Here is a 14,738-nt window from a genome sequence, read left to right as displayed (position 1 = left end):
CAAAAATGCAAGGTTTGCAAGGCATTATCTAGTGTTGTCTGCACTGCTTGCCTTGGCTGAGTCATTTTCACTACCCCATCAGTACACTGACTGAACTGCTGTGAAGAGAGAACTGAAGATGAACACCGAGCCGAGCCAGATAACGAACAATAGACTGACTCGTTCACGAGTGAAGAACCTGTTGCATCAGTTTTTTGGATCACCAGTAGTTCTTTCGGACAGTTCGATTCAATAAACCGGTTGAAGAAAACGGTTCACCGGTTCTTTTGCGCTCAACGTAATGGCGTCATTTGCGATGATTGCCCTTAATTCAAGCCTTCAGTTTACCCGCGCTCATAACGCTAGCACAGAATCAGTTCAGAATTAATCACCAAAAGAATCAGTTCAGTTCAGACGCCCTGTGTGTCGGTCTGCTTCACGCTTAATCACACATGTGCAGTATCATCAGCTCCTCGGTTCACGAATCGGACGCATCTGACAGAAACGGTTCTTCACTCGTGAACGAGTCAGTCTATTGTTCGTTATCTGGCTCGGCTCAGCGTTCATCTTCAGTTCTCTCTTCACAGCAGTTCAGTCAGTGTACTGTTTGAGTGCATGCATTACTCCGGGATATTGGTTTGTTTGAACTCAGAGGGAGAGTCAGCCACATTAAAAAAGTGAACAGTCATTTATGGATTAATGCGTATTAGAGATGCGAACCGTTTAAAATAATTCAGTTCGATTTGGTGAACTGAATGATTAGTTCGTGAACCAGATATTTAGACTACTTTGATTTGAACTCTCTCTCACAACAGACATGGAAGAGAAGACAATGTTGAATAAAGTCGTCGTTTTTGCCATTTTTGGACCAAAATGTATTTTTGATGCTTCAAAAAAATTCCAACGGAACCTCTGATGTCACATGGACTACTTTGATGATGTTTTTCTTACACACAGCTTCAATGGAGGGACTCAGAGCTCTCGGACTAAATCTAAAATATCTTAAACTGTGTTCCGAAGATAACAGGAGGTCTTACATGTTTGGAACAGCATAAGGGTGAGTTATTAATGACTTCATTTTCATTTTTGGGTGAACTAACCCTTTAATTGATTTGAAGGAATAACTTACTCAAGTAGCTGATAGGATGGTCTGGGATTGTCTGCTGCCAAGTGAATGGCAAAGGATAACTACACTATGATCTGCTCCTCCCCTTTGCTGAGCACACCCAGATGCTCCAGAGTGACACAATGTCCTTATTTCTGGTGGTGCCTGCCCTCCTGGACCTGAGTGCTCACCTATCTGAGTTTTCCCAGGCCAATGGTACTAGTCACAAGGACTTAACTTCTCTGGCAAAGAAGATGAAGCCCAACCTCAACCAATTTTTCACTTACTTCCTTAATCCCAGTGATTCCAAGTTCTCGCCCCTCGCTATTACTGCATGCTTCCTCAATCCAACGGTCTCAGCTGATGCACTCAGCTGATGCACTAGAACAAGTAGGCATGGGGACGCCGAGGGCTGATAACGCTGCCTTGATTGCTGAATTAACTGAAGTTATTTCTACACTAATGGACGATAAGCTAAAAAAAATAATATCAGTACGATTTTGCTTCCGGCTTTGCTACCGTTCGGACATTCTAGCTTACTGCTCTGCGCTTTGCTTCTTATTTCTGTACTTTTCTCAGATTTTTCTAAGATTTTTACTTCAGCAGATCAGCACAGTGCTCAAACAACAGATTTTTGGCACAAACGCTAAAACTAAAAACACTGGGACTGGAATAATACTACAAAAAGAAGACTTTGTCTCCCACTGCGAACAGCTTACATGCTGGAGATGGGAAAACAACTGCCTACCAAACAGAAGAGAGAGAAAATGCCTCCTGTTGGATCTACTTGTTGCATGAACTGCTGCAAACTTCTACAAAGGATTGTGATTCTTGAAACAAAGTTACTTTCTGGACTTCCAAAACAGACAGAACACTTAGCAGACCGTCGTCATGGACCCCCTCAGCAAACAGCCGGTGAGTCCCATGAATCTTCTGAATCTCAACAGTTTATACCAAGTGTAGAGGAACAAGCCGAAACTGATCGCCACACTAATCGCCATAGCTTCCTCTACCCCAGATTCGACTATGACAAGGCTTGTAAATACTGGTATTCTACCACCCCCTATACATCTGGAGAACAGATTTCAAGCATTAATAAATGTGGGTGAGGAATCCCCAAATGTATTTAAACATGGATCTCATCAGCCAGCAGCAAACACCGCTACTAACAGGCGCTCAAGGACGAGCAGACAGCGGCTTTCGGCTCAGAGCGCAGCCGAGCCAAGGACTCTGATAGTGGGTTGACTCTGTTATCAGAAACATCCGTAGCAGGACTACAACAACATGCTGCCTTCCTCAAGCAACGGTCTCTGATGTGAACAAGGAACTTCAGAACATTCTGATGAAGCACAAGACTGCAAATCAAATCATCATCCATGTGGGGAAGAATGATATTCAGAAAGAGCAGTCAGAACTCCTTAAGAAGGACTTCATTGAACTCTTTGAAACACTTCAAAGACTCAAAGTTCAGTCGTTCATCAGTGGACCACTCCCAGCAAGGGGAACAAATATGTTTTCACGGTTGCTTGGGCTGAACACATGGCTACAAAGATCTTGTAATATAAAAGGAGTAAATTTCATCGACAACTTCAATCTTTTCTGGGGCCATAGACAATTGTTTCAACCGGATGGCCTCCATTGGCGCGACTGATAGCAGCTCTCAGTGATATGTGTCCGGTCCCCGCAATAATAGCAGCAACATTGACAAATGCCTACTGAACAGGCGGGAACCCAGTGTGCCTGTAGCTTTCTCTATTTCAGTTTTATCACGTGATAGAAGGTTTAAGGCCTTCTCAAGCCGAAGGGCAGACTCATCTAATCTGCGGCCTATTATGCATCAAACTAAGATTGATGTAAAGACACAAAGCACTGCCATCAAGTTAGCACTTTTAAACATTCGCTCACTAAAAAATAAATCATTTCTAATCAATGACTTAATAACCACAAACAATCTGGATTTTATGTTTCTAAATGAAACATGGCTAGAAGACAGCTGCAGTGCAACAATCCTAACTTCACTTACATGAGTGTTTGCAGGACTGTTAGGAGAGGTGGGGGTGTAGCTGCTCTATTTAAAGATGTCTATCAATGCAAACAAGTGTCATTTGGTCAGTACTTGTCTTTCGAATATCTAGGGATTGTGCTGAAAGGTGCTCCACGCATTCTGTTTATTATTATTTACAGGCCTCCAAAATACTCTCCAGCTTTTGTTGAAGAGGTCACAGAAATGTTATCAATAATTTCCTCAGAGTTTGACTGTTTTGCAATTGCAGGGGATTTTAATATTCACATAGATAATGCAGAAGACAAAACTACAAAAGAAATGATAACGGTTCTAAACACCTTTGACCTGATTCAGCATGTGCATGGACCCACACACAAAGGTGGACACACTCTGGATCTAATCATCAGTAGGGGTCTAAACATTTCATTCATTGTTATTAAGGACGTAGCACTATCTGGTCACTTCTGTATTTTCTTTGATATATTGATCTCTGCTACCACTGAATCTAGATCTGTCTCTGTCGGAAGGAGATGCATAAACGAGGACACAAGTGTACTATTTATGGAGGCTATATCTTTAACACCAAGCATTTCTGCAGACTCTGTTGATATTCTCCTTGATTCCTTCAACTCAAAAGTTAAAAATGTTATTGATTATATTGCACCAATAATAGTCAGTAAGAAAACAAACAGACAGAAATCAATTTGGAGAAGATCAACAGCAGTTCAGACTATGAAAAGACAATGCAGAAAAGCAGAGCGGATGTGGAGGAAGACGAAACTTGAAATTCACTATAGCATCTATAAAGACATCCTTCATGCTTTCAATGTGAAACTAGCCACAGCTAGACAGAACTTCTTCTCAAACCTAATAAACAGTAACTTAAATAACACTCTTACTCTTTTTGCCACTGTTGAGAGACTGACAAACCCCCCAAGTCAGATTCCCAGTGATATGCTATCAGACAGCAAATGCAATGAGTTTGCTTCTTTCTTTTCTGAGAAGATCATAAATATCAGGAAGGCGATTAGCACATCCTCAAGTAATGCAGAGGTCAGACAGATTCGGCCAAAATATCAAAAAGATACTATGTCTATTTTTGAAACAATTGATAGCAAAATTCTGAAAGACATAGTGCATCAACTAAAATCATCAACCTGTTGTCTTGACACACTTCCCACATCTTTTTTCAAAAGTGTGCTTGACTGCTTAAAAGCAGATCTCTTAGAAGTGGTGAATGCCTCACTTCTTTCTGGGACATTTCCAAACTCCCTAAAAACTGCAGTTGTAAAGCCCCTCCTGAAAAAGACCAATCTTGATAACACAATTTTGAGCAATTTTAGACCAATATCTAATCTTCCTTTTATAGGCAAAATTATAGAAAAGGTAGTTTTTAATCAGCTGAACAAATACTTAAACTCAGATGGATACCTGGACAATTTTCAATCTGGTTTCCGACCACATCACAGCACAGAGACAGTAATAAATGATATTCGCTTAAATTGTGACTCTGGCAAAATATCGGTGCTGGTATTGCTAGATCTCAGTGCTGCGTTTGACACTGTCGATCATAACATACTACTAGAGAGACTGGAAAACTGGGTCTGGCTTTCTGGGATGGTACTCAAATGGTTCAGATCATACTTAGAAGGGAGAGGCTATTATGTGAGTCTAGGAGAGCATAAGTCTAAGTGGACGTCCATGACATGCGGAGTCCCACAAGGGTCAATTCTTGCACCGCTCTTGTTTAGCCTGTATATTCTTCCACTAAGTCAAATAATGAGAAAGAACCAAATTGCCAATCACAGCTATGCTGATGATACCCAGATTTACCTAGCCTTATCTCCAAATGACTACAGCCCCATTGACTCCTTCTGCCAATGCATTGATGAAATTAATAGTTGGATGTGCCAGAACTTTCTTCAGTTAAACAAGGAAAAAACTGAAGTCATTGCATTTGGAAACAAAGATGAAGTGTTCAAGGTGAATGCATACCTTGACTCTAGGGGTCAAACAACTAAAAATCAAGTCAGGAATCTTGGTGTGATTCTGGAGACAGACCTTAGTTTCAGTAGTCATGTCAAAGCAGTAACTAAATCAACATACTATAATTTAAAAAACATCGCAAGAATTAGATGTTTTGTTTCCAGTCAAGACTTGGAGAAACTTGTTCATGCCTTTACCACCAGCAGGGTGGACTATTGTAATGGGCTCCTCACTGGCCTTCCCAAAAAGACCATTAGACAGCTGCAGCTCATCCAGAACGCTGCTGCCAGGATTCTGACTAGAACCAGAAAATCTGAGCATATCACACCAGTCCTCAGGTCCTTACACTGGCTTCCAGTTACATTTAGGATTGATTTTAAAGTACTTTTACTCGTATATAAGTCACTAAATTACCTAGGACCAAAATATATTGCAGATATGTTCACTGAATATAAACCTAACAGAGCACTCAGATCACTAGGACTGAGTCAGTTAGAAATACCAAGGGTTCACACAAAACAAGGGGAGTCTGCCTTTAGTTACTATGCTGCCCGCAGTTGGAATCAGCTTCCAGAAGAGATCAGATGTGCTAAAACACTAGTCACATTTAAATCTAGACTCAAAACGCATCTTTTTAGCTGTGCATTTGTTGAATGAGCACTGTGCAATGTCCGAACTGATTGCACTATATTTTCACCGTTTTATTATTATTATTATTATTTTTATGTAAAAATCATTTTCTAACTATTTTTAAATGTTTTAATCATTTTAAAAGTTTTAAATTGCTTGTTTTATTTTTGTTATTATTTTTCTTCATGATTATTTTACTTTCTTTTATGTAAAGCACTTTGAATTACCATTGTGTACGAAATGTGCTATATAAATAAACTTGCCTTGCCTTGCCTACGTAAGTTAGATTATTTATAATATGTAAATTGATATACAGAAACAATCAACATTAAACCTGATTACCGGCCTTGCATTGCTTCTTAATACAACAAATCAATACAATACAATACAACTCAATACAATACAATACAACTCAATACAAGACAAATCAACATTTATGAGTCATTAAATGTCAAATTTAGAAAAAACAACAACATGAGGACAGGAACAACATTACATAGCACACGATCAGTTAGATTACGTGTCAATTGGTGTTCAATTTGCGCAAACATAGGGAAATGTACAGTATGGGGCCGTTCACATATCGCGTCTTTAGCGCTCGCAAGTTCGTTATTTCCAATGTAGGCGCGCGGCATGCAAGCTCATGATGCCCGTTTATTCCAGGCACGTCCACACCGCATCGAGTTAAAAACATCTAAACTTTTCAGAATGCCACAAGCGCACCGCGGGTCATGTGACAAGAACCAATGAGCTTCATCCATTACCGTAACAACGTTGAAAATCAGCCAAGATGAAGGAACAGCTGATCATAGCTGTATATGGATTGCCATTTTGAAATAAATTTAGTAGCAGAGCTACTGCGAGCGATTTTTAGTGCTGCAAATCCATTTATCCTTTGCTGAAATTTCCGCGTCTTCATGGAGAGAGCACGTCATGGTTGCTTAGCAAAGGCAGGCGCCTCAGGAGCGCTTCTGCCCGAGCGCTTTGGAAAGAAGGAAAAAGCGTCGCGCCTAGCGTTTTCCACGCGTTTTTAGGCGCGATATGTGAAAAGCCCCTATGCATGTTTGTTCACAGTCCCTTGTCAAAGTAAGAGTCCTTTTCGTAATAAAAGTCTGTAGTCACAGAGCCTCACTGTGACAATTTCCTTTGATCTAAATTGACATGTTTCCCTTACAACAGTTACGATAGTGTTTTTTTTTGGGTCAGCATTTTACATTGTACAATTATCAGTCTGGGTACTCTCCTGCGATTACCAGGCTTAGCACATAAAATTATATGTTGTTAAATTACAAGAAACTGTATGTTAACACCACTATCATTATTTACAGTGTGGCAATTTTTTCTCAGTTTCTGATAATAAATAAAAAATTGCATGACTTTCAAAGTAGTTGACTCTTGTATCTAACTGCACTCTCAGAAATTACTTTAAGCAAACAGCATCATACTGTGTTTCTACAGTCCATATGTACTATAAAGGATCCCAGCATGCAATGCAGCAGTGGATCTCATGGGCCAGATTTGAGGATCCCTGCTATTTATTTATGGTTTTAATGGCAGTGCGTCCACAGGCAGTGTGCAAAAAATAGTGTTTTCGTGTTTTTGTACGTCATCATCGCGTCTACCTGTCTTTAAGCGCGTATACAGTCTTGAGTTTCTGCTGGATGTCTGCATAACCGTATTTTTACAGTTAAACTTCACGCACGTGGAACAGTTGCAGGATCTCAGACTGCTCCAGAGACCTAAACCATCCCCGACGCACCACTACTGCATCTCGCCCACAGTGGAGGTGCCACAACCGGCGTGAGAGGAAGCAGAGGTATCCGGGCTAGGCTAACGGCTAACCCACACAAGCCATCTATCCCACCATTGTACTGGCTAACGTACGCTCTTTGGACAATAAACTGGACTACATTCTATTACTACGTTCAACTCAGAGGACTGTAAGAGACTGTTGTGTTTTTGTGTTCACGGAAACACGGCTCAGCAACAGCGTCCCTGACTACGCTATTCAACTAGACCAGCTGACGTGCTATAGAGCAGACAGAGCTCTCGTCATGGGAGGAAAAACCTGCGGCGGGGGCTTTGTGTTTACATCAATGACATGTGGTGCGATGGACCCCTGCTGGAGTTTATGATTATTAAGTACCTGCCATTCTATCTGCCGAGGGATTATACTGCAATACTGCTTGTTTAGGTTTACTTTCCCCCGAACAACATCAACTGCAACAGGAACGATGCACTAAATGAACTGTACCAGCACATCAGTGAGCAGCAGACAGCACACCCTGATGCTTTTCTCATCATAGCTGGGGGTTTCAACAATGCTGACTCAAAGAGTGTGCTTCCAAAAATACACCAACACATTAACGTTCCAACTCAAGGTAATAAAATTTTAGACTTTGTTTACACCACACAGAGAGGAGTTTACAAACAGACAAGTTCTACAGACTCCTGAAGACATGGAACGCTGCCTTCAGAACTGGAGATGAGGTGGGCTTGAGAATAGCCAGGGCCAACCTGTCCTGTGGCATCAGAGAGGCTAAGAGACATCACTCCAGGAGGATAGCCCATCAATTCAGTGACAGCAGAGATACTCAGAGCCTGTGGCAGGGGATACAGACCATTACAGACTACAAGCCCCCACCACGGACCTGTGACAGCAACATCTCTCTACTGAACGAGCTGAACACCTTCTTCGCTCGCTTTGAGCAACAAAACAGCACCACTGCACAGAAGACACCACCTCCTCACAGCAACCAGGTGATGATGCTGACCCCAGACAGAATGAAGAGATCCTTTAGCAGGATAAATGCACGCAAAGCTCAGGGTCCTGACAATATCCCTGGGTATGTACTGAGAGACTGTGCAGCAGAATTCTTCTCTTCACAAACATTTTCAACATTTCACTTAGTCAGGATGTTCTTCCCAAATGATTCAAAACTACCACCATCACTCCAGTCCCTAAAAAGCCGTCTCCATCCTGCTTCAATGGCCACCATCCTGTTGCACTTACTCCCATCCTCATGAAGTACTTTGAAAGGCTAGTCATGCACAACATCATGTCTGCCCCCCCCCATATCGGTCCAACTGCTGTCCACTCAGCACTCTCACATCTGGACAAAAAGGACTCAAATGTCAGAATGCTGTTCATAGACTTCAGTTCAGAAGTCAACACAATCATCCCTCAACAGCTCATTCACAAACTGGTCCAGCTGGGACTCAACAATTCACTGTGCAACTGGCTGTTGGACTTTCTGACTGGAAGACCTCAGGCAGTACCGGTCGGCAGCAACACATCCAGCACCATCACACTGAACACTGGGGCCCCCAAGGATGTGTGCTGAGCCCCCTTCTCTTCACTCTGCTGACCCCTGACTGCACACCATCACACAGCTCCAACCTCTTTATTAAGTTTAAGGATTAAGTTTCTTTAAGTTTTATTAAGTTTCACTCCCAAATTTATTTTGGGGGAATTTAATGGCTGCTCTTTGTCATCTGCATTACCCCACTATCAGCAATATGTGAATTGCGCTACGCGTGGATCAAAAATAATTGATCTATGTTAATTGATCTATATTTTTTCTCCTGCAGCAGGGCAACTGGGTGACGGTGAGGCAGCATAGTCCTGGGTCAAAACACCACTCTTCTGTTCCGATCAAAACATTAAACAGATTCTCCCCACTCAGTGATGCACCCACTGAGAAACCTGATGAAAGTGCTCTAGTTATTGGTGATTCTATTGTACGGAATGTGAATATAGAGACACCAGCCACCATAGTCAAATGTTTACCAGGAGCCAGAGCGCCTGACATCTTGGCAAATTTCAAAGTGCTGGCTAATGCTTAACATAAATACAGTAAGATTGTTATTCATGCCGGCGCTAATGATGTTCTACTTCGCCAGTCGGAGATCACTAAAAATAACTTTAAAGAGGTGTGTGAACTTGCAAGCACGATGTCAGACACTGTAATATGCTCTGGTCCCCTCCCTGCTTACCGTGGTGACGAGATGCATAGCAGATTGTCATCACTCAATGGCTGGATGTCTAAGTGGTGCCCACAGAATAACATAGGTTTCATAGACAATTGGACGAGCTTTTGGGGCAGACCTGACCTGTTTAAAAGAGATGGTCTTCATCCATCCTGGGGTGGCGCCACTCTTCTGTCTAGAAATATGGCACATAGTCTTAGTGTTTATACTTGACTAACTGGGGCCCAGGTCAGGAAGCAGACAGACTGGCTAAACCGACCGTCTGCTAGCTGCCTCCCGTCATAGAGGTCAGTTAAATCTCAGCACATAGAAACTCTTTCACCTAGATATCACACTATAGAGACTGTGTCTGTTCCCCGAACTAGAAAATACAAAAAACGTCCAAACCAAGTTAAGGTTAACAATTTAATTGAGGTTCAACAAATAAAAAACAAATGCAATATGGATAAACAAATGATAAAGATTGGCTTATTGAATATCAGATCCATTTCTACGAAAACACTTTTTGTAAATAATATGATAACTGATCATAATATAGATGTGCTCTGTTTGACAGAAACTTGGCTAAAACCTGATGATTACTTTATTTTAAATGAGTCCACCCCCCAAGATTACTGTTATAAACATGAGCCGCGTCTAAAAGGCAAAGGGGGAGGAGTTGCTTCAATTTATAACAACGTTTTCAGGATTTCTCAGAGGGCAGGCTTCAAGTATAACTCGTTTGAAGTAATGGTGCTTCATATAACATTATCCAGAGAAACAAATGTTAATGATAAATCACCTGTTATGTTTGTACTGGCTACTGTATACAGGCCACCAGGGCACCATACAGACTTTATTAAAGAGTCTGGTGATTTTACATCTGAGTTAGTTCTGGCTGCAGATAAAGTTTTTATAGTTGGTGATTTTAATATCCATGTCGATAATGAAAAAGATGCATTGGGATCAGCATTTATAGACATTCTGAACTCTATTGGTGTTAGATAACATGTTTCAGGACCTACTCATTGTCGAAATCATACTCTAGATTTAATACTGTCACATGGAATTGATGTTGATAGTGTTGAAATTATTCAGCCAAGTAATGATATCTCAGATCATTATTTAGTTCTGTGTAAACTTCATATAGCCAAAATTGTAAATTCTACTTCTTGTTACAAGTATCGAAGAACCATCACTTCTACCACAAAAGACTGCTTTTTAAGTTATCTTCCTGATGTATCCAAATTCCTTAGCATATCCAAAACCTCAGAACAACTTGATGATGTAACAGAAACTATGGACTCTCTCTTTTCTAGCACTTTAAATACAGTTGCTCCTTTACGCTTAAGGAAGGTTAAGGAAAACAGTTTGACACCATGGTATAATGAGCATACTCGCAACCTAAAGAGAGCAGCCCGAAAAATGGAGCGCAGCTGGAGGAAAACAAAACTAGAGGTATTTCGTATTGCTTGGCGGGAAAGTAGCATATCCTATAGAAAAGCATTAAAAACTGTTAGATCTGATTACTTTTCTTCTCTTTTAGAAGAAAACAAACATAACCCCAGGTATTTATTCAATACAGTGGCTAAATTAACGAAAAATAAAGCCTCAACAAGTGTTGACATTTCCCAACACCACAACAGTAATGACTTTATGAACTACTTTACTTCTAAAATCGATACTATTAGAGATAAAATTGCAACCATTCAGCCGTCAGCTACAGTATCACATCAGACAGTGCACTATAGACCCCCTGAGGAACAGTTCCACTCCTTCTCTACTATAGGAGAGGAAGAATTGTTTAAACTTGTTAAATCATCTAAACCAACAACATGTATGTTAGACCCTATACCATCTAAGCTCCTAAAAGAGGTGCTTCCAGAAGTCATAGGTCCTCTTCTGACTATTATTAATTCCTCATTGTCATTAGGATATGTCCCCAAAACCTTCAAACTGGCTGTTATTAAGCCTCTCATAAAAAAACCACAACTTGACCCCAGAGAACTTGTTAATTATAGACCAATCTCGAATCTCCCTTTTCTGTCCAAGATATTAGAAAAGGTGGTATCCTCACAATTATATTCCTTCTTAGAGAAAAATGGTATATGTGAGGATTTCCAGTCAGGATATAGACCGTATCATAGTACTGAGACTGCTCTCCTTAGAGTTACAAATGATCTGCTCTTATCATCTGATCGTGGGTGTATCTCTCTATTAGTTTTATTGGATCTTAGTGCTGCGTTTGACACAATTGACCACAACATTCTTTTGCATAGACTTGAACACTTTGTTGGCATCAGTGGAAGTGCATTAGCATGGTTTAAATCATACTTATATGACCGCCATCAGTTCGTAGCAGTGAATGAAGATGTATCATATCGATCACAAGTGCAGTATGGAGTACCTCAAGGCTCAGTACTAGGGCCGCTACTCTTCACGCTTTATATTTTACCCTTGGGAGATATCATCAGGAAACATGGTGTTAGCTTTCACTGTTATGCTGATGATACTCAGCTCTATATTTCCTCGCAGCCCGGTGAAACACACCAATTTGAAAAACTAATGGAATGCATGGTCGATATAAAAAATTGGATGCCGAGTAATTTCTTACTGCTAAATTCAGAAAATACAGAGGTGTTAATCATAGGGCCTAAAAACTCTGCGAGTAATAACCTAGAACACTGTCTAAGACTTGATGGTTGCTCTGTCAATTCTTCGTCATCAGTTAGGAACCTAGGTGTGCTCCTTTTGAGCTCCTTTTACATTATACTCCTTTACGTCCGCTACGTTCTCAAAACTCAGGCAATTTGATAATACCTAGAATATCAAAATCAACTGCGGGCGGCAGATCCTTTTCCTATTTGGCGCCTAAACTCTGGAATAACCTACCTAACATTGTTCGGGAGGCAGACACACTCTTGCAGTTTAAATCTAGATTAAAGACCCATCTCTTTAACCTGGCATACACATAACATACTAATATGCTTTTAATATCCAAATCCGTTAAAGGATTTTTAGGCTGCATTTATTAGGTAAACTGGAACCGGAAACACTTCACATAACACCGTACTCTCTACATCATTAGAAGAATGGCATCTACGCTAATATTTGTCTGTTTCTCTCTTGTTCGAGGTCACCGTGGCAACCAGATCCAGTCTGTATCCAGATCAGAGGGTCACTACAGTCACCCGGATCCAGTACGTATCCAGACCAGATGGTGGATCAGCACCTAGAAAGGACCTCTACAGCCCTGAAAGACAGCGGAGACCAGGATAACTAGAGCCCCAGATACAGATCCCCTGTAAAGACCTTGTCTCAGAGGACCACCAGGACAAGACCACAGGAAACAGATGATTCTTCTCCACAATCTGACTTTGCTGCAGCCTGGAATTGAACTACTGGTTTCGTCTGGTCAGAGGAGAACTGACCCCCCAACTGAGCCTGGTTTCTCCCAAGGTTTTTTTCTCCATTCTGTCACCGATGGAGTTTCGGTTCCTTGCCGCTGTCGCCTCTGGCTTGCTTAGTTGGGTCACTTCATCTACAGCGATATCATTGACTTGATTGCAAATAAATGCACAGACACTATTTAAACTGAACAGAGATGACATCACTGAATTCAATGATGAACTGCCTTTAACTATCATTTTGCATTATTGAGACACTGTTTTCCAAATGAATGTTGTTCAGTGTTTTGACGCAATGTATTTTGTTTAAAGCACTATATAAATAAAGGTGATTGATTATGGCAACATAAAAAATGCTTACAAAGCAGTAAACAAACCAGCGATAGGCAGCTCAGATCATAACACTGTCTTTTTATTGCCCTCTTATCGAAAAAATTGAAGAGGGAAAAATCTAAACCACATCAGTGCGTGTGTGGGACGATGACAGTGTGACAACTCTGCAGGGCTGCTTCTCGACGAGCATACAGATGTTGTCACGTCATATATTAACTTTTGTGTGGATAATGTGATCCCGACAAAACGTCAAAATAACTGCTCTTACACCCCAGAGCATACAGTTGAGCAGGCAAATGCCCTGAACGAACACTTTGCGAGATGGTAGAGTGACGTGCCAGCCAATCTTTCTGTCCAGAACAGGAATATGCTAGAAAATGTGACTAAAATGGGCAGGAAAATGACTGGATCTGAGGTTAAAAGCATCTCCAGTCTCGTAGATCAGTATACCCTCAATTTGGCTCTGAGGATACTGGATGATCCATCCCATCCACTTTTTTCAGAGTTTTCACCCCTCCCCTCTGGACGCAAGGTTTTGAATGTCCCTAACAAAAACTAAACGTGCCATTACATCATTAGTGCCGAGGAGCATTCAGTTACTGAACAGATCAGACAAAGGCACATAGACATTTTTAAATGTGTACTATTGATTATTTGTTTAATTATTTACGGATTTATTTTAGTGATTAGATTGAGGATTGTATGTCAAAACCATTGCTGTGTTGTTGTTTGTTTTGTTTTACTTTTTACTGTATCTTTTATGTTATCTGTGTTAATGTTAAATGTGGCTCCCTTGAGTGCAAAACAAATTCCCCCTGGGGCAATAGAGGTTTCATCATCATCATATATAATTCCACATGTGTTAATTCATATTTTTGATGCCTTCAGTGTGAATCTACAATTTTCATAGTCATGAAAATTAAGAAAACTCTTTGAATGAGAAGGTGTGTCCAAACTTTTGGTCTGTACTGTATATTTTGTTTTTTGATAGGTTTTATTTATAATTTTTTTTTAATAGTTTTTTTTTTTTTACTTATTTTTTACTTATACTTTTTTATGCCTAATTAATAAAGCTTTCTTTCCTTTTAATATTACTTAAAAAAAAATAATAATAACTGCATTCTTTACACTGTTAAAATATTCCACTCATATCCTGTAAGGGAGCAAATTATGAGGAAATTGACAGAGAGCCATCAGTTTGTTATCTTACAGAGAGCTGCCTTAATATATTCAGTTAACAACAGAGTACACCTGTCAGGAAAATAAGTTCAAGGGTTATAACTAAACTTTAAATAATAAAGAATAAAATGTTATATTAAGAGAC

The sequence above is a fragment of the Carassius auratus genome, chromosome 22 (genome assembly GCF_003368295.1).
Source record: "Carassius auratus strain Wakin chromosome 22, ASM336829v1, whole genome shotgun sequence".
Classification (NCBI taxonomy): Eukaryota; Metazoa; Chordata; class Actinopteri; order Cypriniformes; family Cyprinidae; genus Carassius; species Carassius auratus.
This window is presented reverse-complemented; position numbering follows the sequence as displayed.